General features: G+C 37.0%; 1 long non-coding RNA gene across 1 annotated transcript; it reads left to right on the top strand.

Annotated features, from left to right (window-relative positions):
* Positions 1–301: 301 nt before the first annotated feature.
* Positions 302–24,383, top strand: LOC145513021 (uncharacterized). The gene is made up of 3 exons (XR_014059054.1): positions 302–476; positions 10,033–10,123; positions 21,619–24,383. It is a non-coding gene; the product is annotated as an uncharacterized LOC145513021 (long non-coding RNA).
* Positions 24,384–27,801: the final 3,418 nt, after the last annotated feature.

The following is a 27,801-nucleotide window of genomic DNA, read 5'->3' as shown; positions in this document are numbered from 1 at the left end:
CATTTATTCATTGGCACTCTTCTACTTTACAGGACGTTTTACTCATAGCAGCAGAATCACAGCTTATTTGAGCTGAAAGAGTCTTTGTCTACAACTTAAGTATTTACTTTGTTGATCTAACATAAAAACTAAACAGTGACTCCAGGATATTAATTTTACTGTCCACATAAAGTCATCTTACCTTTTATCTTTCTTTTTTCTCCTCTTTCTTAATTAATATCAGTCAGCTATTAATCAACAATTTTTTGTGCACCTACCTTGAGCAAGACATACTTCTGGGAAGTGTGGAGGTTATAAAAATACTGCAAGAGAGGGGGGCGGGGCTAAGATGGCGGAGGAATAGGACGGGGAGGCCACTCTCTCCACAAATTTATCGAAAGAACATCTGAACGCTGACCAAACTTCACAAAACTACTTCTGAAGGCTGGCTGAGGACGTCAGGCTTCCACAAAAACTGCGCATTATCTTCAAAAGAGGTAGGAGAAATTATAAAAGATAAAAAGAGAGACAAAAGAGCTAGGGACGGAGAGCCGTCCCGGGGAGGGAGTCGTAAAAGAGGAGGAATTTCCAAGCACCAGGAAACCCTCTCACCGGCGGGTGTGGGGGAGGATTTTTTATCTCGGAGGGCAACGTAACTGGGAGGAAAAAATAAATAAAATCCACAGATTACGTGCCTAAAGCAACTCCCAGCAAAGAACCCCAGACGCTCGCATCATCCGCCACCAGCAAGTGGGGGCTGAACGGAGAGGAGCGGGCGGCATTGCCTAGGGTAAGGACCGGGCCCGAGTGCCCCGAGGGCAATCTGAGGGAGCTAACGTGAGATAGTAACCTAAACTGTGGGACAGCGAGAGAGAGAGAACTATCCCACGAAAAGCTCAACTCTAAGGCACTGCCGGCCCGCTCACAGAACAAAGGACTGAGCGATACCAGAGGAGAGCTAGCCGGCCGCGGACCGCCCCATCCCCCGCCGGATACAGCGGGCAGGCGGGGCCCGCCAGAGCCGGAAAGGGGCAAACTCGGCTCCAGAGAGGGCACCCCCTACCAAACTGCAAACAGGCTCCCAGTTTCTAAGCAAAGACTGGCTGAGATCCCGGAGGGTCGACAGCCGCCGGGAGGGTCGCAGCCAGAGACCAGCTCCCCAGAACCGACACAAAGCACACCGGAGCCGGGCGCGCCCGTAAACCGAGGCGGGGACCAGGGAGGTGTAAGCCGCACCGCCCCAACAGGGGAGAGCGCCCTCGCCAAACTCCTGGCCGCCTGGGCAGCTCCGACCGGGAACGGCACAAGCCGCGGGCGAAACCGAGTCTGCGCCTTTGTGGAGTAACCGGGAGCCTGAACCTGAGCGGCTTAGACCTGGGAAGTGCACGCAGCTCAGGGCCCGCTCCCCGGCCGAGTAACCTGAAGCCTGAGCAGGGTAGACGGGGAAAGCACACACGCCGTGAGCGGGGGCGAACCCAGTGCGGCCGAGACACTGCGAGCTTACCACACACACGCCAGAATTGCAGTGTTCCTTCCTCCCCACAGCACGATTGAACAAGCGAACCTAAAGAGATCACCTCCACCGCTTTGTTGCAGGGTGGAAATTAGATACTGAAGAGATCTCCAAACAGAAGCCAAATAAACAGAGGGAAGCGCTTTGGAAGGGACAGGCCAACAGATTAAGATCCCTGTAGTTAATACCGACTGCATTGAAAAGGACCTATAGATCTTGAAAAGTATAAGCAGGAATAAGGATCTATCTAAAGCTGAGCAGATCCCACACTGCTCACAACAGCTCCAGAGAAAGTCCAGGATATATATATTTTTTACTATTATTTTTTTTTTTAATTTTTTTTTAATTAAAAAAATTTTTTTTTCTCTTCTTTCCTTTTTCTTCAAGTCCTCTATTACACCTTTAACTTTCATTTTCATAACCCACTATTAACTTGCAAAAAAAAAAAACCCTATTTTTGAAGCAAACTACATACATATATCTTATACCTTTTGTGTTTTCTTTTTTTTAATGTTTTTTTCCTGTTCTACATTTTTTTACTGTTTCTTTTTTTACTGTTTTACTGTTTTTTTTTCTTTTTACACTGTTTCCTTTTTTCTTTTTTTTTTTTTTTAGATTGTAAGTTTTATAAGAGTCTAACCTCTACTCTAGATTTTTAATCTTTGTTTTACATATTTGATATCAACTTTGTACATTTAAGAACCCAATCTTTAGGACCCATTTTTACTCAGGAGTGTGATCACTGGCCTGATTACTCTCTCCCCCTATTGATGCTCTTTCTTCTCCCCCAGGGAACCTCTATCTCCCACCCTCCTCCTTCTCTTCTCAACCCAATTCTGTGAATCTCTGAGGGTGTTCTGGGTACCGGAGAACACTTCAGGAACAGGATACTGCCCAGATCTCTCTCTCCCCTCTTGATTCCTCCCTTTCTACTCATGCTCACCTCTATTTCCTTCCTCCCCCCTCTCTATGTATCTCTGTGAACCACTCTGAGGGTTCCAAACTGTGGAAAGCACAGAGGGAAGTGCTTACTGGCTAGATTGCTCTCTCCACATTTGAATTCCCCTCTTCCCCTCCTGGTCACCTCAACCCCCCCCCCCCACCTCATCTCTCCATGTAACTTAGTGAACCTTTCTGGGTATCCCTCACTGTGGAGAATCTTTTCACCATTAACCTAAAAGTTTTATTATTGAGGCTGTATGGAAGGAGAAGTCTTGAGGCTACTGTAAGAATAAGACTGAAAGCCAGGGGAAACATTAATTAATAAGAGACCATCCAATAGCCTCCATAAATTCACTGAAACCAAGCTCCACCCAAGAGCCAATAAGTTCCAGAGCAAGACATACCACGCAAATTCTCCAGCAACGCAGGAACATAGACCTGAGCATCAATATACAGGCTGCCCAGAGGCACACCAAATCTATAGACATCTCAAAAATTAATACTGGTCACTCCATTACACTCTAGAGAGCAGAAATCCAGCTCCACCCACCAGAACACCGACACAAGCTCCCCCAACCAGGAAGCCTTGACAAGCCACCTGTCCAACCCCAACCGCAGTGAGGAACCTCCACAACAAAGAGGAACTTCATACTACCAGAATACAGAAGGGCCACACCTAACACAGCAATCTAAACAAGATGAAAAGACAGAGAAATACTCAGCAAGTAAAGGAAAATGAGAAATGCCCACAAAGCCAAACAAAAGAGGAGGAGATAGGGAATCTATCTGAAAAAGAATTTAGAATAAGGATAATAAAAATGATCCAAAATCTTGAAAGCAAAATGGAGTTACAGATAAATAGCCTGGAGACAAAGATTGAGAAGATGCAAGAAATGTTTATCAAGGACTTAGAAGAAATAAAAAGGAATCAATATAGAATGAATAATGAAATAAAGGAGATAAAAGACACTCTGGAGGGAACCAACAGTAGAATAACGGAGGCAGAAGATAGGATAAGTGAGGTAGAAGATAGAATGATGGAAATAAACGAAGCAGAGAGGAAAAAAGAAAAAAGAATCAAAAGAAATGAGGAAAACCTCCGGGACCTCTGGGACAATATGAAACGCCCCAACATTCGAATCATAGGAGTCCCAGAAGAAGAAGATAAAAGGAAAGGCCATGAAAAAATACTCGAGGAGATAATAGTTGAGAATTTCCCTAAATTGAGGAAAGAAATAGTCACAGAAGTCCAAGAAACCCAGAGAGTTCCAAACAGGATAAACCCAAGGCGAAACACCCCAAGACACATATTAATCAAATTAACAAAGATCAAACACAAAGAACAAATATTAAAAGCAGCAAGGGAAAAACAACAAATAACACACAAGGGGATCCCCATAAGGATAACAGCTGATCTTTCAATAGAAACCCTTCAGGCTAGAAGGGAATGGCAGGACATACTTAAAGTAATGAAAGAGAATAATCTACAACCCAGGTTACTGTACCCAGCAAGGATCTCATTCAGATATGAAGGAGAATTCAAAAGCTTTACAGACAAGCAAGAGCTGAGGGAACTCAGCACCACCAAACCAGCTCTCCAGCAAATGCTAAAGGATCTTCTCTAAACAGGAAACACAGAAAGGATGTTTCAACACGAACTCAAAACAACAAAGTAAATGGCAACGGGATCATACTTATCAATAATTACCTTAAATGTAAATGGGTTGAATGCCCCAACCAAAAGACAAAGGGTTGCTGAATGGATACAAAAACAAGACCCCTATATATGCTGTCTACAAGAGACCCACCTCAAAACTAGAGACACACACAGGCTGAAAGTGAAAGGATGGAAAAACATATTTCATGCAAACGGAGACCAAAAGAAAGCAGGAGTCGCAATACTCATTTCAGATAAAATAGACTTTAAAATAAAGGATGTGAAAAGGGACAAAGAAGGACACTACATAAAGATCAAAGGATCAATCCAAGAAGAAGACATAACAATCATAAATATATATGCACCCAACATAGGAGCACCACAATATATAAGGCAAATACTAACAAGTATGAAAGGGGAAATTAACAATAACACAATAATAGTGGGAGACTTTAATACTCCACTCACGCATATGGATAGATCAACTAAACAGAAAATTAACAAGGAAACACAAACTTTAAATGATACAATAGACAAATTAGATTTAATTGATATTTACAGGACTTTCCACCCCAAAACAATCAATTTTACCTTTTTCTCAAGTGCACATGGAACTTTCTCCAGGATAGATCACATCCTGGGCCATAAATCTAGCCTTGGTAAATTCAAAAAAATTGAAATCATCCCAGCCATCTTCTCTGACCACAATGCAGTAAGATTAGACCTCAATTACAGGAAAAAAACTATTAAAAGTTCCAACATATGGAGGCTAAACAACACGCTTCTGAATAACCAACAAATCACAGAAGAAATCAAAAAAGAAATAAAATTATGCATAGAAACGAATGAAAATGAAAACACAACAACCTAAAACCTATGGGACACTGTAAAAGCAATACTAAGGGGAAGGTTCATAGCAATACAGGCGTACCTCAAGAAACAAGAAAAAAATCAAATAAATCAACTAACTCTACACCTAAAGCAACTAGAAAAGGAAGAAATGAAAAACCCCAGGGTCAGTAGAAGGAAAGAAATCTTAAAAATTAGGGCAGAAATAAATGCAAAAGAAACAAAAGAGACCATAGCAAAAATCAACAAAACTAAAAGCTGGTTTTTCGAGAAGATAAACAAAATTGATAAGCCATTAGCCAGACTCATCAAGAAACAAAAGGAGAAGAATCAGATCAACAAAATTAGAAATGAAAATGGAGAGATCACAACAGACTCCACAGAAATACAAAGGATCATAAGAGACTACTACCAACAGCTATATGCTAATAAAATGGACAACTTGGAAGAAATGGACAAATTCTTAGAAAAGTATAACTTTCCAAAACTGAACCATGAAGAAATAGATGATCTTAACAGACCCATCACAAGCACGGAAATCGAAACTGTAATCAGAAATCTTCCAGCAAACAAAAGCCCAGGACCAGACGGCTTCACAGCGGAATTCTACCAAAAATTTAGAGAAGAGCTAACACCTATCCTACTCAAACTCTTCCAGAAAATTGCAGAAGATGGTAAACTTCCAAACTCATTCTATGAGGCCACCATCACCCTAATTCCAAAACCAGACAAAGATGTCACAAAAAAGGAAAACTACAGGCCAATATCACTGATGAACATAGATGCAAAAATCCTTAATAAAATTCTAGCAAACAGAATCCAACATCATATTAAAAAGATCATACATCATGACCAAGTGGGCTTTATCCCAGGAATGCAAGGTTTTTTAACATCCGCAAATCAATCAATGTAATACACCACATTAACAAATTGAAAGAAAAAAACCATATGGTTATCTCAATAGATGCAGAAAAAGCCTTTGACAAAATTCAGCATCCATTTATGATTAAAACTCTCCAGAAAGCAGGAATAGAAGGAACATATCTCAACATAATAAAAGCTATATATGACAAACCCACAGCAAACATTATCCTCAATGGTGAAAAATTGAAAGCATTTCCCCTAAAGTCAGGAACAAGGCAAGGATGCCCACTTTCACCACTACTATTCAACATAGTTTTGGAAGTTTTGGCCACAGCAATCAGAGCTGAAAAAGAAATAAAAGGAATACAGATAGGAAAAGAAGAAGTAAAACTCTCACTGTTTGCAGATGACATGATCCTCTACATAGAAAACCCTAAAGACTCTACTAGAAAATTACTAGAGTTGATCAATGAATATAGCAAAGTTGCAGGATATAAAATTAACACACAGAAATCCCTTGCATTCCTATACTCCAATATTGAGAAAACAGAAAGAGAAATTAAGGAAACAATACCATTCACCATTGCATCAAAAAGAATAAAATACTTAGGAATATATCTACCTAAAGAAACAAAAGACTTATATATAGAAAACTATAAAACACTGATGAAAGAAATCAAAGAGGACACAAACAGATGGAGAAATATACCGTGTTCATGGATTGGAAGAATTAATATAGTGAAAATGAGTATACTACCCAAAGCCATCTATAGATTCAATGCAATCCCTATCAAGCTACCAATGGTATTTTTCACAGAACTAGAACAAATCATCTCACAATTTGTATGGAAATATAAGAAACCTCAAATAGCCAAAGCAATCTTGAGGAAGAAGAATGGAACTGGAGGAATCAACCTGCCTGACTTCAGGCTCTACTACAAAGCCACAGTCATCAAGACAGTATGGTACTGGCACAAAGATAGAAATATAGATCAATGGAATAAAATAGAAAGCCCAGAGATAAACCCACGCACATATGGACACCTTATCTTCGACAAAGGAGGCAAGAATATACAGTGGAGAAAAGACAATCTCTTTAACAAGTGGTGCTGGGAAAACTGGTCAACCACTTGTAAAAGAATGAAACTAGAACACTTCCTAACACCGTACACAAAAATAAACTCAAAATGGATTAAAGATCTAAACGTAAGACCAGAAACAATAAAACTCCTAGAGGAAAACATAGGCAAAACACTCTCCGACATAAATCACAGCAGGATCCTCCATGACCCACCTCCCAGAATATTGGAAATAAAAGCAAAAATAAACAAATGGGACCTAATTAAAATTAAAAGCTTTTGCACAACAAAGGAAACTATAAACAAGGTGAAAAGACAGCCTTCAGAATGGTAGAAAATAATAGCAAATGAAGCAACAGACAAACAATTAATATCAAAAATATACAAGCAACTTCTGCAGCTGAATTCCCAAAAAATAAACGACCCAATCAAAAAATGGGCCAAAGAACTAAACAGACATTTCTCCAAAGAAGACATACAGATGGCTAACAAACACATGAAAAGATGCTCAACATCACTCCTTACTAGAGAAATGCAAATCAAAACCACAATGAGGTATCATTTCACACCAGTCAGAATGGCTGCTATCCAAAAGTCTACAAGCAATAAATGCTGGAGAGGGTGTGGAGAAAAGGGAACCCTCTTACACTGTTGGTGGGAATGCAAACTAGTACAGCCACTATGGAGAAGAGTGTGGAGATTCCTTAAAAAACTGGGAATAGAACTGCCATATGACCCAGCAATCCCACTGCTGGGCATATACACCGAGGAAACCAGAATTGAAAGAGACGCGTGTACCCCAATGTTCATCGCAGCACTGTTTACAATAGCCAGGACATGGAAGCAACCTAGATGTCCATCAGCAGACGAATGGATAAGGAAGCTGTGGTACATATACACAATGGAATATTACTCAGCCATTAAAAAAAATACATTTGAATCGGTTCTACTGAGATGGATGAAACTGGAGCCCATTATACAGAGTGAAGTAAGCCAGAAAGAAAAACAACAATACAGTATACTAATGCCTATATATGGAATTTGAAAGATGGTAACGATAACCCTATATGCGAGACAGAATAAGAGACACAGATGCATGGAACAATTTTATGGACTCTGAGGGAGAAGGTGAGGGTGGGACGTTCTGGGAGAATAGCATTGAAACATGTATATTATCATATGTGAAACAGAACACCATTCCATGTTCGATGCATGTGACAAGGGCTCAGGGCCGGGGCAATGGGATGATCCAGAAGGATGGGATGGGGAGGGAGGTGGGTGGGGGGTCCAGGAAAGGGAACACATGTAAACCCATGGCTGATTCATGTCAATGTATGGCAAAAACTATTACAATATTGTAAAGTAATTAGCCCCCAACTAAAATAAATAAATTTATAAAAAAAAAATAATAATAAAGCATTGGCTAAGTGAAAAAAAAAAAATACTGCAAGATCTTATGCTTATCCACTTGGACATAAAACATAGTTACAGAAATGATGTTGAGAATAATGAGGATAAAACACAGTATCATCTTGTAAAAAGCAGACTATATACCAGTTAGTATACTGATTGTTTTATAACAAACTGAAAAAGCAAATAAACATTTCCTACCCCATGGATGTTCACATGAGGAAGGCTTAATGATACCAAAACCTGCCCAGATATACAGAGTGAATAAAGGTAGAGAGAACACCTCAACCTCAACTCTTTAGATCAATGGCTCATGTCCTAAACTATGATATTATTCACATATTAAAAAAGGTAACATAGGCAGGATAGAAAATTTTGATGCTGAAGATGAAAAGAAAAAGATTACCTTTCAGTGGACTTTTCAGGAAAAGTTCTGCAAAGGATTTGAACTGGATCTTAGAATCTGTGGAAGGAAAGGAATGGCGAGGTGAATTAAGGAAATATGTTTGGAAAAGAGGTAACTAAATATCAAGTTTCATACTAGACAATTCTATAGAATTCTCTTTCTTTGGTTTTTAATAAATAAAGCTCTCATATCCTCCCTCTCAATATGGTATTCACATTAATTTATTGTCCCAAGAGATATTTTGAGTTCATAGAGATTCTTCTAACTAACTTTTGTCCTGGAGCCTTTGGGGAAAAAATGATAATGCAGAAAATAATTATTCTACATTAGGTCTAAAGTCTGTAATCATGGGGCAGGATTATGTAAGTATAGAGATTAAAAAAGTAAACATTGGTACTAGGCATTTTTACTACTCACTGGCAAATGGTATACAAAATGGTCAATATTTCTGCACATCTTTTTAATTTTAAGATCATACAATTTAAAAATTAATATATTTTTATATTTCACTTGGGAACATAATAGTAACTTTTTATGAGCCTTAATATAATGGCTAGAGAAGTTTTCTTGCTGTTTCATTAATATGCTAAAAGACCACAGAAATCAAAAGAATGAGCAAAATGTCAGAAGCCTATATTAATTTTAAGCTAACTAGAGTAGTAGTAAAAGAATGAGCATTACAAATATTAGAGTCATCATGTTTTGATACATGAGTAAAATAGTTGGTCATTGATAAAATGTTTTATTGGATAGAGATATTAAAGGGACTAGATACACTCCCTTTAAAAAATACTTTAAGACAGCCAATATTTCATTATTGAATTTTGTTGGAGTAGCTCAGTTGGTAAAGATTCCACCTGCAATGCAGGAGACCCTGGTTCGATTCCTGGGTCAGATCCACTGGAGAAGGGATAGGCTACCCACTCCAGTATTCTTGGCCTTCCCTTGTGGCTCAGCTGGTAAAGAATTCACCTGCAATGCGGGAGACCCGGGTTTGATCCCTGGGTTGGGAAGATACCCTGGAGAAGGGAAAGCCTGACCAGTCCAGTATTCTGGCCTGGAGAATTCCATGGACTATATAGCCCATGGGGTCACAAAGAGTCAGATACAACTGAGCGACTTTCACTTTCAGGGAAATATTTTTAAAATACCATCTCCACTTAGTAGCAATGACAGAAAAACTATTCAGTAAGAAACTATAGTTTTTATATTCTGATATGATCCATTTTGTCAATGCTAATTGCTGTTTGCCAGACTGAGTTTTACTCTGTACAAGCAAGGTGTCCATGACCTTTGAGCAAAAGGAGCAAATCTTTTTCTGTTTCCTTTGTAGTTTATTTGCCCAAAACCTTCTAGCAGTCTGCAACTGTGTGGCTGGATCAAGTGTACTGTTTCATGGTCCATGAATCATTTTCTGAAATCAGGTAAGAAATATGAAACTTCTCTGAAACTGAATGGTGATTGGGAACTCTATGGTATTGTCATTACTATTATTTCCTTATTATTATCTTCTTATTATATATACATATAAATCTTCCCTCAAGACATCCAACAATCATCCGTCCTCAAAAAAAAAACAAAAACAGATGGAGCTAAAAATTCTCTTGTTCAAATCTCAGTTTTGTCTGTTTTACTGAGAAACTTTTGTGTCCAGAATAAGCACATCCTGACATTTGCTTTTGTGTCTCTCTCACACATAAAGGCCAAGTTAAGAGTGAAAATAATGGCAGATCAAAGTTTCATACCAATGAAAGTTTTAAATTACCATTTTCCTGGACTTTTCATTTCTCTAAATACATTTTATAAAATATATTCACCAGAACATAATTTCTCAGGACATTAACAGATAACATACAACAGGCAGTTCTGTGGTTTAAACATGTAGTTAACATTACCATATGTAAAATAGATAGCCAGCAGGAATTCGCTGTATGGCTCCAGACATTCAAACAGAGGCTCTGTATCACCCTAGAGGGGTGGGATGGGGAGGGAGATGGGAGGGAGGCTCAAAAGGAAGGGGATATATGTATACCTATGGCTGATTCCTGTTGAGGTTTTTACAGAAAACAACAAAATTCTGTAAAGCAATTATCCTTCAATAAAATAATAAATTAAAAATATATTAGATTCAAGTAGTTATATAAGCATAGTAATAATAGTTCTGATAACTAGAATTCATTCATAGTTCCTAGAAAAATGTTAGCCTGTAAATAGCGTTAGAATATTTTCTCAGTCTTTACATTTTACAGGTGAGGAATCAGAATTTAGAGACTTTTTTTAATTAGTTTATTTTCTATTTTTTAACTTTACAATATTGTATTTGTTTTGCCATACATTGACATGAATCCACCATGGGTGTACATGTTTTCCCCTTCCAGAACCCCTCTTCCACCTCCCTCCCCATCCCATCCCTCCAGGTCATCCCGGTGCACCAGCCCCGAGCACTCTGTATCATGCATTGAACCTGGACTGGTGATTCGTTTCACATACGATAATTTACATGCTTTCCATGCCATTCTCCCATATCATCCTGCCCTCGCCCTCTCCCACAGAGTCCATAATACTGTTCTATTTATCTGTGTCTCTTTTGATGTCTCACATACAGGGTTATCTTTACCGATTGACTAAATACCATATATATGTGTTACTACACTATATTGGTGTTTTTCTTTCTGGCTGACCTCACTCTGTTTAATAGGCTCCAGTTTCATCCACCTCATTAGAACTGATTTGAATGTATTCTTTTTAATGGCTGAGTAATATTCCATTGTGTATATGTACCACAGCTTCCTTATCCATTCATCAGCTGATGGGCATCTAGGCTGCTTCCATGTCCTGGCTATTATAAACAGTGGCTTTTAATAAATGTTGAAAGTCACATAATTAGTAGTAGAACCAAGACTTAAATCAAGGTTTTTCTACTCATTTTAAAATTTATTTTATATTAAAAGATAGTTCTTATTCTTTACTCCAAACAGTCTCAGAGTCATTACTATATTAACATGTTCATGTTTTATATGCTGTATTATTCAGGGTTTTAAAGAAAAGAAAAACCAATGTGTGTGTATATAAACCTCTCTCATATATATGTGTATATAATATATATATATAACTCATGTATAAATATCATATATATATATATACACACACACACACATTTATATAAATATCCCAGATAGATGGGCCGATTTATTAAAAGGATTTGGCTCACATGATTATGGAGGCTGAGATCCAAGATCTTCAGTTGGAATTGACAAGCGGGAGACACAGGAGAGCTGATGGTATGTGAGTGAAAGTCACTCCGTCATGTCTGACTCTTAGGGACCCCATGGACTGCAGCCAGCCAGGCTCCTCTGTCCATGGAATTCTCCAGGCAAGAATATTGGAGTGGGTTGCCATTCTCTTCTCCAGGGGGATCTTCCCAACGCCTGGATCGAACCCAGGTCTCCCACATTGCAGGCAGATTCTTTACCATGTGAGCCACAGGGGAAGCTTAAGAATGCTGACTGTATCAGTTCAGTTCAGTCACTCAGTCATGTCTTACTCTTTGCCACCCCATGGACTGCAGCATACCAGGCCTTCCTGCCCATCACCAACTCCTGGAGTTTACTCAAATTCATGTCCATTGAGTTGGTGATGCCATCCAACCATCTCATCCTCTGTTGGCCCCTTCTGCTGCCACTGACTGGATAATTCTAATTGATTCCAGAGGCCTGAGAACCATAAAAGCACCATTTTCTAGCTCCCAAACCAGTAGGCTTAAAGCTCCAAAGAGACACTTTTTCAGATTGATTCTGAAGGCAGGAAAAAGACCAATATCCAAGCTCATCAGTTCCTTTTGCTTAGGCTTTTTGTTCTGTACAGTTCAACTGATTGAATGAGGACCCCTCACATCAGGGAGGAAAATCTGCTTTTTTTAGTTTACTGATTCAAGTGTTAATCTCATGCAGAAACACCCTCACAGAACACACCCTGAACACTGTTTGATCAAATATCTGAGCATCCCATGGCCCAGTTACACTGATCAAAAAAATTAACCATCATACATGCTAAAATGTAAACCTCGGAACTGAAATAAGCCAGGAAAATGAATATTTTCTAAACATTTTTATAAAAAATTCCAATCCTTTGAAAAGTAAATCTCGGAAACAATGTGCCATAGAATATCATTGAGATTTGTTAGCCAAGACTTTAGAAACTTACTGAATTATATCACAGTCTTTGCATAATCTCTGAAAAGTTTTGTTCTTTCATTGATTTTTGAATCAATGAACCCTGAGAAAGCAACAACCTTAACAGAACCTACTGGAATGGAGGGGATTTTTCTTTTAAGTGTTCTGGTAGATTGCTGTAATAATAATCTCAAATTTGTATATACCTCTCTGTACTGATGATCTTGATTCCCTCACATACTGACACTAGATTTGGCCTTGTCATTTTCTTTGAACAATGAAGCAGCAGCAATGAAACTTAAGCAAAGATCTGAAATGTGATTGATTATTAAGGTTTTTCTTTTCTGACTTTGAAAACTTGCTAGATGAGAAGGCCATGGCTAAATTTTCCCCAACACTTCAGGTGACAGACAGCCAACCTTCAGAGCTGTTGACATCGAGCTGATAAGAAGTTGACTGCAGATACTTGAGTAAGCCTAGCCTGATCATCAGAATAACCACCCAGCTAAATTCAGTCCAAACTGCTGAACTGTAGAAGCAACCATGTTGTTTTAAGCTAATCAGTCTTGGAGGAGGGAGGGGAGACATTTTACTAAGAGTCTTGAATTAAAAGACCTAGTTTTACCTATCAAGTTTGGGCAGTGTGACTCAGCCCATGAAAACCTTAGCTTCCTCCTCTTTAAAGTTAGGACAGTAATAAAATATATTAAATAATTTTGCTTTCATAGGTAAATAATGTATGATGAATTTTGGAACTATTTTATAAACTATAAACACTATATATATACAAGTTATTGCTATTTTTATATGAAATTTTATCAGTTATTTTTATTAATCATAATGCTAACTATTATTGGTATTATTTTTATGATGTTATTTGATGCCTAATCAATCTAGTGTTCAACAGCTATAAAGATTATTTGGTCTTTTGGCCAGCTCTATATGGAGCTGGTTCCAAGGCTAAGGCAGAAAAAGGGTTCAGAATGGATATATGACCAGAATTTTGTGTGCCTTGTTCAATGAGAACCCTATGTTGATCACATAGATTTTGTTGGACATTTTCAGAAAGCCCAGGACATGTAGAAATCCTTGCACAAAAGTCTCACATCAGGCCTTATTAATCCCTCTATTACGTAGGAGAAAAATGGGGCCAATCTGACCCATCTCAGGCAACCCATAATCAAGAGCTTCCTTCCATATGTTTCTTGATTTTTCTCTGCTTCAGTTCTTCTTCTACTACAGCAAGAAATTAATAGTAACTACTGCATAGTATCGCGGTGACAAATAAATTAATTAATGCTTATTATTAAGTGATCTAAACCATACCAGTAACATTGTAAGTACTTAATAATAGACATTACAAATATTGAAGAAGTAGATAGTTGTCAGTACTCTTGCTATTACTGTGAAATAATAGTACTATTATACTGTTGCACTCATCTCACACACTAGTAAAGTAATGCTCAAAATTCTCCAAGCTTCAGCAATATGTAAACCATGAACTTCCAGATGTTCAAGCTGGTTTTAGAAAAGGCAGAGGAACCAGAGATCAAATTGCCAACATCCGCTGGATCATCAAAAAAGCAGGAGAGTTCCAGAAAAACATCTACTTCTGCTTTATTGACTATGCCAAAGCCTTTGACTGTGTGGATCACAATAAACTGTGGAAAATTCTGAAAGAGATGGGAATATCAGACCACTTGACTTGCCTCTTGAGAAACCTGTATGCAGATCAGGAAGCAACAGTTCGAACTGGACGTGGAACAACAGACTGGTTCCAAATAGGAAAAGGAGTATGTCAAGGCTGTATATTGTCACTCTGCTTATTTAACTTCTGTGCAGAGTACATCATGAGAAATGCTGGGCTGGAGGAAGCACAAGCTGGAATCAAGATTGCCAGGAGAAATATCAATCACCTCAGATATGCAGATGACACCACCCTTATGGCAGAAAGTGAATGAGAACTAAAGAACCTCTTGATGAAAGTGAAAGAGGAGAGTGAAAAAGTTGACTTAAAGCTCAACATTCAGAAAACTAAGATCATGGCATCCGGTCCCATAATTTCATGGCAAATAGATGGGGAAACAGTGAAAACAGTGGCAGACGGTATTTTTCTGGGCTCCAAAATCACTGCAGATGGTGATGGCAGCCATGAAATTAAAAGACGCTTACTCCTTGGAAGGAAAGTCATGACCAACCTAGACAGCATATTAAAAAGCAGAGACATTACTTTGTCCACAAAGTTTCATCTAGTCAAGGCTATGTTTTTTCCAGTAGTCATGTATGGATGTGAGTTTTGGACTATAAAGAAAGCTGAACACAGAAGAATTGATTCTTTTGAACTGTGGTGTTGGAGAAGAGTCCCTTGGACTGCAAGGAGAGCCAACCAGTCTCTAAAGGAAATCTATCCTGGGTGTTCTTTGGAAGGACTGATGTTGAAGCTGAAACTCCAATACTTTGGCCACCTGATCCGAAGAGCTGACTCATTTAAAAAGCCCTTGATGTTGGGAAAGACTGAAGGCAGGAGGAGAAGGGGATGACAGAGGATGAGATGGTTGGATGGCATCACTGGCTCGATGGACATGAGTTTGGGTAAACTCTGGGAGTTGGTGATGGACAGGGAGGCCTGGTGTGCTGCGGTTCATGGGGTTGCAAAGAGTCCGACACAACTGAGCAACTGAACTGAACGGTTACTATTTTGTTACATTGTTGCTCTTTGGACTTTTCAGTCTACAACTTTTTTTTATTATTTTTCTTATTTTATTATTTTTTTTAGTATACATAAGCAATCATAAATGAGCAAATATTCCAAACTGATCATCCTGACAACTTTTATCAGCAGTTACATCATATTCAAATGCTGAAACATAATCCTAAAATAATAGTTTTAGGAGATAGGGACATTAGGATGATTAAATCAGGAGGGTAGAGCCCTCATAAATGAATGAGACTAGCAACCTTGTAAAAGAGACCCTAGAGAGCACCTTGCCCCTTCCACCACAGAGGACACAGTGAGAAGTTGAACTCTGTAACTTGAAAGAGGGCATTCACCAGAACCTGACCATGCTTATACCCTGAGTTTGAACTTCCAGCCCTCAGAACTATGAGAAATAAATTTCTGTTCTTTATAAGCCACTTGGCCTGTGGTATTTTGTTACAACAGCCCGGATGAACTAAGATATTACGCACGTTATCTTCAGATAAATTAAGTCAATACATTTTTGTGTAAGTTATTGTAATTATAGGAATAAACATGGGACTTCATTAATTCTAAAATCTTGAACATGCTTCCATTAGGGCTAATGTTAGAAAAATATCAAAAAATTTTTACATTGTGCTTTTTTTCACCTTTTGTATTTGCTTTCTATTGCTATGTAACAAATTACCACAAACATTGAGGTACAAAACAACATATATTAATTATCCATGGCTCAAAAAGCTGAGTATGATCTAGTTAGGACCTCTGCTCAAGGTGTCACCAGGCTGAAATCAAGATGTTGGTTATCATTTTGTTTTCCTTTATGATTCAAAATTCTCTTCTGATCTTACTGGTTGTTGGCAGATTTTAGTTCCCAAAAACTATAGTTCTGAAATCCCCCTTTTCCTTCTGGATATTAACAAAAGGTCACTCTCAGTTTTGGAGACCCCCTTCAATTTCATGCCATGTGATCGCCTCAATAGGCAGTTCAAATGTGGATTTTGCTTCTTGAAGGTCAACGAGAAAAATTTCTCCCGCTTCAAATCTTTTTAGCCCCCTTTTTAATGGCCCACATATTTAAACTGGGTGAACCAGAATAATCTCTCTTTTGATTACCTCAAAGTCACTGATTAGGAATTCTAATTACATCTTTAAAATCTCTTTGCCATATAATGTAACAATCACAGGAGTGATATGTCACAAGTACCTTTCAAAAGGAGGAGATGTTATACAGGGTATGTACACCAAGTTCGTGAAAATCCTGGGGATTAATTTAGTGTCCTACTTATTACATCTGTAATATGGATATTTTGAAATTTTAAATTGGATGTTTGTGATAGCTGCTAAACAGCAAACTCTAAAATGTTCAAAAAGAAAACTTTAGCTTTTAAAATGAACTCAGAAGTTGCTACCTATAATGATCATGTACAGTGCTAACTGACGATAGCAATTAAAGATTATTTGCTCCAAGTAAATGTATAAAATTATTAGCATTGTGTTGAACTGTCTAAATAGCTACAGATGTTTATTCTGAGAGTCAGAAATTATGCTTTTGAACTGTGGTGCTGGTGAAGATTCTTGAGAGTCTCTTGACAGCAAAATCAAACCAGTCAATCCTAAAGGAAATCAAACCTGAATAGTCATTGGAAGGACTGATGCTGAAGCTCTGATACTTTGGCTACATGATGCGAACAGCTAACTCATTGGAAAAGACCCTAATGCTAGGAAAGGTGGAAGACAAAAGGAGAAGAGGGCAGCAGAGGATAAGATGGCTGGAAGGCATCATCAACTCAATGGACATGAGTTTGAGCAAACTCCAGGAAATAGTGGAGGACGGGGAAGCCTGGTGTGCTGCAGTCCATGAGGTTGCAGAAAGTCAAACATGACAATGACTGAGCAACAACAAAGGTAAACATTTTGCCACTTAAATCTTTAAAAGAAAACTATGAGACTGCAGATTTTAGGTATGGCATGCAAATAGATTTTAAGTTGTCACTTCCAACCTTAAAATAAGAAAAATCTGAATAAATGAAAGATCAATAATTTTTAACTTATCAGAGAATGGTGGTTTCAGGACAAATTATCATCCCAAAAGTTGGACAAGAAAATATAGAGTCACAGTGCCTAGATCAGTTTAGCTAGAACAGAAGCTGCTAGAGCCACAAATAGGTAGGAACACATACATGATGAAGAGAGTAAGGAATTTCTGGAAGCTGCAGTCTTAGGGGACTATCCGCAGTTTCATAGATTTTACCCTGTGTAAAAGGGTAAAATCTGTACTAGGTTCTGTACTAGGATCTCATAGTGAAGAATCAAGCAAGCTCTTATTGTGGTTCTGGCAGGAGGAGGAAAAGGGTGCTTGGGAAATATGCTGAGATAATTCTCTATAACAAATATTTACTTTCCAGAGGAAAGACTTTGCCAGAGTCTTATTCCAGCTGTGGGCTTCCCAAGTGGTACTAGTGATAAAGAACCCACCTGACAATGCAGGAGACGTAAGAAACAGGGGTTTGATCTCTGGGTCCAAAGGATCACCTGGAGGAGGCATGGCAACCCACTCCAGTATTCTTGCCTGGAGAAATCCATGGACAGAGGAGCCCAGTGGGCTGTAGTCCATATAAGATTGCAAAGAGTTGGACACGACTGAAGTGACTTAGCACACATACATGCATCCCAGTTACAGGAGAGAATTCCTCTCATTCCCCAAAGCTTTCCTTTCTCAACTAAGGTGGGGCTGATGCTATATACTGGAAAATACTTGTGAGAGCACCAGCCTAGAGACACAAGCCCAAGAAAGGACTGTAGTTTAATCAGAAGGTGACAGAACATTTCCCTCCTCACCTCCATGCTACCACACCAACAAGGTTATATCATATTAAAAGGAAATTACCACTGATCAGTGTAGCCCCTTTCTGAAGAGGAATACTTAAGGAAGTTTAAAGTCAAGAGCAGAAACAAAAACAAGACACATTAGGTTTGGGCAAAACTAAGTGAGGTTTCAGACCATGAATTTTAAATCATTATAAGTAGGCTCAAACATAACTTTATTAATCAAAACAGAAGCCATTATAATAAACACATTTTAGCCAAGGAGAAGTAAGTTTGTTTATTCCTGTAGCATTAAAATCATGCTTCAGGATTTGACGAACTCTTGGAAAGTATTTTCTGCCTCTTGCTGGTTGAGGAAGCATTTTCTCTGCAAAAGTCATCAAGATGCTTGAAGAAGTGGTAGTCATCTGGTGAGAGGCCAGGTGAATATGGTGGATAAGGCAAAATTTCATAGCCCAATTCGTTCAACTTTTGAAGCATTCGTTATGCAATATGTGGTCAGGCATTGTCCTGCAGAAGAATTGGGCCACCAATGCCAGCTGCAGGTGTTGCAGTTTTTGGTGAATCTCATTGATTTGCTGAGCGTACTTCTCAGACATAATGGTTTCACCAGTATTCAGAAAGCTATAGTGGATCAAACCAGCAGCAAACCAAACAGTGATCATCACCTTTTTTTTTTTGTTTGGTGCAAGTTTGACATTGGGAAACATTATTTTACCAACAAAGCAGAGACATTACTTTACCAACAAAGGTCATCTAGGCAAAGCTATGATTTTTTCAGTAGTCATGTATGGATGTGAGAATTGGACCATAAAGAAAGCTGAGTGCTGGAGAATTAATGCTTTTGAACTGTGGTGTGGGAGAAGACGCTTTAGAGTCTCTTGGACTGCAAGGAGATCAAACTAGTTAATCCTAAAGGAAATCAATCCTGAATGTCCATTGGAAGAACTGATGTTAAAGCTGAAACTCCAGTACTATGGCCACCTGATGTGAGAAGCTGACTCATTAGAAAAGACCCTGAAGCTGGGAAAGATTGAGGCAGGAGGAGAAGGGAACAACAGAGGACAAGATGGTTGTATGGCATCACCGATTCAATGGACATGAGTTTGAGAAAGCTCTGGGATTTGGTGATGGACAGGGAAGCCTGGAGTACTGAAGTCCATGGGGTCATAAAGAATCGGACATGACTTGATGACTGAACTGAACTGAACTTGGCATTGGGAAGGACTTGGGAGCTTCTTCTCGGTCCAGCCACCAAGATGATTATCACCAGTTGTATAAAATTCACTTTTCATTGCATATCACAATCCAATCAATAAATGGTTCATTGTTGTTGCATATAATAAGAGAAGACAACACTTTAAACCTACGATTTTTTGGATTTCCAGTCAGCTCATGAGGCACCCACTTGAACTTTTTCACCTTTTCAGTTTGCTTCAAATGCTAAATGATCACAGAATGGTTTATGTTGAGTTATTTGGCAACTTCTGGTGTAGTTGTAAGAGGATCAGTTTTGATGATTGCTCTCAATTGGTGTTTGTCAATTTCTAATGGCCAGCCACTGTGTTCCTCATCTTCAAGTCTCTTGTCTCCTTTGCAAAACTTCTTGACCCACCACTGCACTGTATGTTCGTTAGCAGTTCCTGGGCCAAATGCCTTCTTGAAGTTGTGAGTTATCTCTGCTGCTTTACAACCCATTTTGAGCTCAAATAAAAAAAATCGCTCAAATTTGCTTTATGTTTAACATCATTTCTATATTCTAAAATAAATATAAAATAAACAACAGGTAATAAACCATTAGCAAAAAACATAAAGCAAGAAATCCACATTAAAATGATGCATAACTCATTTATTTAAGAATATATTCCAACATATAATGGCTAAATTCAACAATGAAATATCACAATTATTTTTACATCAACCTAATATGAAGCCTGTGGTACCTATCCTTGGAGGAAACATTAAACACAGACAGTTACTAGCCCAATTAACATAAAAATACATCCTCTAGGCCTAGTCATGTCAATTTTAATCACTTAATACAACATGTGTCACTTTCAGCAACCAGCTACATTCACCAAGACAGACAAACACTCTGGACCATAAAAAGACAACTAAATACATATTATAAAACAAAAATTATACAAGGTATGTTGTCAGATCATAATGGGATTAAATTAGAAATCAATAATAAAATGATACTCGGAACGTATCTGAATACTTGCACATCAAATAATAAATAAATAAACCTGAATCAAAGAAGTATTCTCAAGGAAAATTCAGAAGATATTTTAAACTAAATTACAAGAAAAATACAACCTATCAAAATTTGTGGAATGCAACAGAGACAGTGCTTAGAGGAAAAATATAGCTTTAAATGCATGTATTAGAAAATAAGAAAGACCTAAATCAGTAACCTAAGATTCCATCTTATAAAACTAGAAAATAGAGCGCAATTTAGCTTAAAGTAAGTTGAGAAAAAAAAGAAAAATATTGGCAGAAATCAGTGAAATTGAAAATCAAAGAAAAAACTAAATGCTAATTATTTGACAAATATATTGATAAATCTGTTGCCTGGCTAACCAGAGAAAGAGAGAGAAGAGAAAGAAATTTCAGTATCAGAAATGAAACATGTAACTGTACAACAGAGTATTATTCAGCAATAAAATGAAATGAGCTCTCAAGATACTAAAACACATAGATGACATGTAAATACTTATTGTTGTTGTTCAGTCGCTCAGTCATGTCCGACTCTTTGTAACCCCATGGACTGCAGCACTCCAGGCTTCCCTATCCTTCACGCTTTCCTGGAGCTTGCTCAAACTCATGTCCATTGAGCCAGTAATGCCATCCAACTACCTTGTCCTCTGTCATTCCCTTCTCCTCTTGCCTCAATCTTTCCCAGCATCAAGATATTTTCTAATGAGTCAGCTTCTCGCATCAGGTCGCCAAAGCATTGGAGCTTCAGCTTCAGCATCAGTCCTTCCAATCAATATTCAGGATTGATTTCCTTTAGGATTGACTTGTTTGATCTCCTTGCAGGCTAAGGGACTTTCAAAGGTCTTCTCCAATACCACAGTTGTTCTTCAGTTCTTCGGTGGTTAGCTTTCTTTATGGTGCAACTCGCACACCCATACATGACTACTGGAAAAACCATAACTTTGACTAGACAGAACTTTGTTGGCATTGTTATGTTTCTGCTTTTTAATATGCTGTCTAGGTTTGTCATGGGCTTCCCTGGTGGCTCAGAGGGTAAAGCATCTGCCTGCAATGCTGGACACCTGGGTTCGATCCTTGGGTTGGGAAGATCCCCGGAGAAGGAAATGTCAACCTACTCCAGTACTCTTGCCTGGAAGATCCCATGGATGGAAAAGCCTGGTAAGCTACTGACAATGGGGTCACAAAGAGTTAGACATGACTGAGTGACTTCACTTTCACTTCAGTAGGTTTGTCATAGTTTTTCTTCCAAGGAGCAAGCATCTTTTAATTTCATGGATGCAGTCACCATCTTACTAAGCAGAAAAAGTCTATCTGAAAAGTTTACATATTCAATTATGCAACTGTATTAATTCTATAAACACCAAAACTATAGAGATGCAAACAGATGAGTGGTTGGCATTGTTTGAATAGATGCTACTTCCTCTCAGAGAATAAAATATGAAAAGATAGAGGCAAAAGAGTAATGAGAAATCTTACAAGCATTACCATAGCCAGGTGATCAAGGTTAACACCAACAGTGATGTCACTGTGATAGTATGTATGCATGATATATGATGAAAATAGCATTTTACCTCTGTGGTCTTCCTCCCCAAAAACACATAACCCAGAACAATCATGAGCTAACTATCAGACAAATTTCAGTTGATTCTACAAAATAGCTAAATTCATATTTGTCAAAAGTGTAAAGGCCATCCAAAACAAGGAAAGTCTGACAAAATGTCACAGTCAATAGGAGCCTCATGAGAAATGACTACTAAAAGTAATGTGATATCCTGAATGGGGCATTGGGACCAAAAAAAAAAAACAAAGAAAAGGTGAAAGGAAGAAGATAAAAGAGACAGAGACAGAAGGAAGACAAACAGTAAGTAGAAACTAAAGAACTCTGAGTAAATTATGGGCTTTAGTAAATAATAATATATGGACACTGATTCATTAATTGTAATGAATGTATCATGTTAATGTAAAATGTTAAATATAGGGCAAACTGAGTGAGGGGAATATTGGAATATTCTATACGTATCTTTGCAATGTTCTATATACCCAAAACTATTTTTAAATTAAAATTAATGTTAAAATATTATTTAAACAGTCTATTATGGACTGATTGTATTCCTCCCCCGCTCCTACAAATTCATATGTTGATGCCTCTAACTCCCAATATGATTATTTTTGAAATTAGGGTCTTTACACAAGTAATTAAGGTTGAAAGAATTCACAAGAGCTGGTATCCTTATAAGTAAGAGTCACCAGAGATCTCCCTCCATCCTCCTTTCCCTCTCTTTCCCTCCACCTCCCTCCCACCCCCGTGTTAATAGAGAAGCTATTTGAGGTACAACTAAAATAAGAATAGAATGCCTTGTCTATCATTGGGGAACTGCTTTTGAACAATGAACAAGATTAACATTTTAAGAAAAACAATTGGGCTTAGGCAATGACTGGAATTGTAAGTCATCCATATCTAATATTTGCTGTGTTTTTAGCATTTCATAGTACTAAAGGGTTTTACTTGAAATATTGTTTCATTTAAATGGGATATGTTTTTATTTTTAAACATGTAGTGGTGACTGAGGTTAGTCATTAACATTTGTAATCTACTTAATTTGGAAGTCAAATTATTATACCACTTGTGACTTATAACTATTTCTTCAAAGTAGGAAACAGTTCTATGTGCCTATACCTTTGGATAATGCCCCTCCTCTTAGTATTTTGGACTAGATAAATGTAGTCTTAAAATAGAATGTAAAGTGTATACAACTTCCACTGGTACATTTTATTCACATTTCTCATTTATGAGAATTTAAACCCTAACTAGAGCAACAGCCAGAATTGTATATTTAAACTAGATTAATATGCCACAGTTTTGCTGAGTACAAATTCAAACAATAATGCTTGGAGTTATGATGTCTGTCCTAATTCTCATTTAACATTAAATACATGCCCTCATTTTTTACTTAATTCAAAAGAATCATTGAAGTAATTTTCCATTTTATTTTAAATAGAATTCACAAGGATTTCCACCCACTCCAGGATCAACATTTGGAGGGCTTGAAAATTGGAGTTTTAATTATAGCTCTTCTCAAAGAATAATGAAATTACATAAAAAGTTTATTTGACTATAAACAGCAGAAAGCTATTAACTCATTGGACTCTGCTCACTAAAGATATGATTCTTAATAACCTTTGTTAAATATCAGAGCATACTTTTATCAACTATGAAAGCTAATAATTGATGCTTGGAGCACTAAATTTATTCATTAAAAATGTATAGTTCTGAAAAGTACATGACAGTTCACCATTTTATGTCTTAGGTGATGCTTTCCTTATTTAGAATATAAGTTCTTTGGTGGCAGTGATCTTTGTTTTATTCACTAATATATCTCCAGCAATAAAAAAAAGTACTGACAAAACAGGCAATCAGTAAATATTTGTTGAATGAATGAATGCAACCACCATAATTTTCACGAAAAGTATGAACTTGAATAGTAACATTTTTTTTATTGAACATTTTACCAAGAAAGACATATAGATGAACACTAGCTACATGAAAAGATGCTTAACATCACTAATCATTAGGGAAATGAAAATCTAAACCACAGTGAGCTATCAACACAAACCTGTTAGAATTGCTATTACTGAAAAGATAAGAAATAGCAAGTGCTGGCATGGATGTGGAGAAAAGGAAACACTTGGGAAATATAAATTAGTGCAGACTATCATATGACACAGTAATTCCACTTCCAGGTATTTATCTCAAGAAAACAAAAACACAAACTTGAAAAGATATTTGTATCCACATGTTCACAGTAGTATTATTTACAAGAGTCAAGACATGAAAATAACCTAAGTGTCCACCAATGGATAAATTAATAAATAAAACATGGTGTATATAAGATGCAATATTATTCAACCAAAGAAAGGAAGTACATCCTGACACTTATTACAGCATGGATGGACGTTGAGAGCATTATGCTAAGTGAAGTGAGACAGAGAAAAGACAAATACTGTATGATCTCACATATATGTGGAACTTAAAAAAAAAAAAAAACTAGTTTCAGAAACAGAGCAGATTAGCAGTTACAAGAGGCAGGGGGTAGGAGGTAGGTAAAATGGGTGAAGGTGGTGTAATTTGTTTTTAATTTTTCTTTTTTTTTCCTTAAATACTGCTGTGGAACTTATAACCCTAGTAGAACCTGTGTGAATTGTCTCTTGACAAGGTTTGAAGAAGAAATTCTCTAATGCAAATATAGATGCATATTGCTATGTGGCTACTAAAATATCAACAAAATTACAGGCTGAACCAAAGACAAAACTAAACTCAGATCAGAGTATATTTCATAGTTTTATTATAGTTTTTGATAATCACTAACAGACTGAGAACCAGTGTTCTGAGAATACAAAATCAAAGGCAGACAAACAGTATAGTGAGAAATCTAGAAATTCTTGCCATATGAATACTTAGCTGTATTTAAATTGCTGAAGGATTGTCCTGAAGAAGTGAATATGACCTACTCTTTGTTACTCCAGAGGTTATAATTTATTTTGGAGGCATTTTGAAATCAATATGAGGAATATTTAACAGCTATTGCAGTGGATTTATAGAGTGAGTACTGACAAGTTAGGGAGACTCCTGGTACTGGATATATTCAGGAAAAGTTTGACGAGAATGTTTGACAGTCAGAGACTTGGATAAATATTCATGAAGACCATTTGTAGTCCTAAAAGTCCACAAGACTGTGTTTCTTTACAGATATTTACAACAACTATCTATTTTGCTACTATAGAATCGGAAAGAAGTATAAATTTGGTATGCAGTATCTTTAGTTGGAATAGTGATTCTGCACACTAATTTTGAGAAATTGGATTATTGTATCTGAAAGTGTTAATGCATTCTTCGGAGAACAGTCAGGATTCAATAAGATCTATAAATTCTAAAATGTGATATATAATAAACCACATATTGAAAACTCATATGCAATTTTCATTTATTTTCTAAATATTAATTTAGTAGGGCTACTGTTTAACAGGAAAAAAAAAAAAAAACTGCTTTCAAGACATACAAAACTGCACTAGCAAGGTACAGCCCTCATAGATCCAACAGATTGTCTGTTATGTGTCCCTCATGATATAGTCATTGTAATACATACTTTATAGGATACAGAAGTTCAGATCATGTAATAACTTGCTAAGAACTATACAACTATCTAAATAGTTGCCTTTTATTGATTATCCAGGAGATAGAACAGGTTTGAGGTAAGTGTATTGTTTAATTGTTTTCTATTCACATAGATAACCTCTAGAGCTCCATTGTTTCCCATTATGAAGCCTTACTCTAAATGTTTCTTCCCCTTTAGAAAACCTCTTTGTCTTCAATTTGTGTGTAATTGTCATATTCCATCACAGTGTTAATCTCAACAGTATTCTCCCTCCAACTCTAACTGTCTTTATTCAGTATAAGAGGCAGGAAATAAAACACAGCTTCTTTTAGTTTGACACATCAGAGGAAGCAGAAATTCAATTTCCTGATTCCCAGTTCAGTTTTCTCTCTATTACAAACTTAATACCACTGAGTGAACTTTAGCTACCATGTCTACAGAAAGTTCTGACATTCATAGTCGCAAATCAACATCTGTACGGTCTTCTTCAAATTCAGAAGGTACAGACGAAAGGGAATAAGGGAAAACAAAGCAGCTGTGAGCAATGCATTTGAGTGGGGATTTGATTTATCAAGTTTCTGCTCAGTTTACACTTGAACTCTACAAACCCAGTTTTCATAGTACTGTCCCTTAAAGTGGCTAAGGTATTTGACTCAGAAAAAAACAAAAAACAGAGGACTTCTGATTAGGAATAAGAAAATAGGAATAGTAATAAATAAAGGCAATGACTAGGTAAAGGATTATAATGGTATACTCGCATATACAACTATACATAAAAATATCCAGACATCATATATAATCAAGACAATACTCTGGAGGTACATCATTAAAAAATTAGAAACCAAGCCTCCACGCATACACTTTTCCCTCTATAGCAAAATTAGAAATATTAAATCAAACATCATCAAATATTACTGTACTATAAGGATGTTGCACTGAATTATACTGAAGTTGAACAGAATGCTGAACAGTATCCAAATATTACTTGCATTACTCACATAAATATTACAAAATAAAATGACACACTAAGAATAGAGAGAGGCATTTTTATAAAAGGAAATTCTTTTAAGTAATAGTTGATGCCATCATTGCTTTCTGTTTGTTTGTTGACTACCGTGTGAATTGAAAGCAGGGGTTTAGCAGAGAAACAGGGAAATTACCGGTAATAGCAAGTTCTAAATTCTCTCTCCCATCACAACATCAATCACTACAAAGAATGGTCAATAATAAATAGCAGCATAGGATACTTCTTTGTAACACTCATTTTTAAAATCTGTATTTTAAAAATGCAGAAGTACGAAAATTATATGAGCAATGCTCTATCATAATATTTTTCCTAACTTTTATATTATATGCTAGCTTGAAAATTAAAAAGCCTTCTCAAAAAAAAAGATATGTTAACGTGATATTTTTTTAATTTACAAGATACTAAATTTAAAACATTTTAACACTTACTTGAGTAAATCATCTACAAGTTAATCACTTGTTTAAGTGAAATTTCTATATCCTGGTCACATTTAAAATATTTGTTATATTGATAAAAGATGATGTGGTTTCTGGAATATCAAATCACTGTGTAAGAAAATTATCATCAAATTCACTATTGATGTCTTTTAAGAGTCACAGTAAAACAAATCAAATAAGAGCACAGCAAATAAAAAATAGCAACAACAAAATCCTCTCATACAATACTATACAACCAATAAAATGAATAACTTGTTTTCAGGTCAAGAGGGAAAGAAATATGAAAAAGAAGAGAATGAAATATGTCAAATAAGTACCAATCATGAATCACATTTTGACTTCACTCTTACATTTCTGATGTTATAATTTGCCATATTTTATTAATCTAAATTTTATATGTAAAATCTGAACTATAAATTATCCTAAATTTAGTAGGTTTCATGGGCAACTACTCTTTCATAATATTAAATTATGTATATTCTTTTTATAAATAGTGTTGCAAAATTCAAGTTGAACAAAAAAAAGAGTCAACATAAGAAATACTCAAACACAGATCTCCCATACAT

This window comes from Giraffa tippelskirchi, chromosome 1, assembly GCF_054371585.1.
Source record: "Giraffa tippelskirchi isolate mGirTip1 chromosome 1, T2T-mGirTip1v1.2.pri, whole genome shotgun sequence".
Taxonomy (NCBI): Eukaryota; Metazoa; Chordata; class Mammalia; order Artiodactyla; family Giraffidae; genus Giraffa; species Giraffa tippelskirchi.
This window is presented reverse-complemented; position numbering and strand designations above follow the sequence as displayed.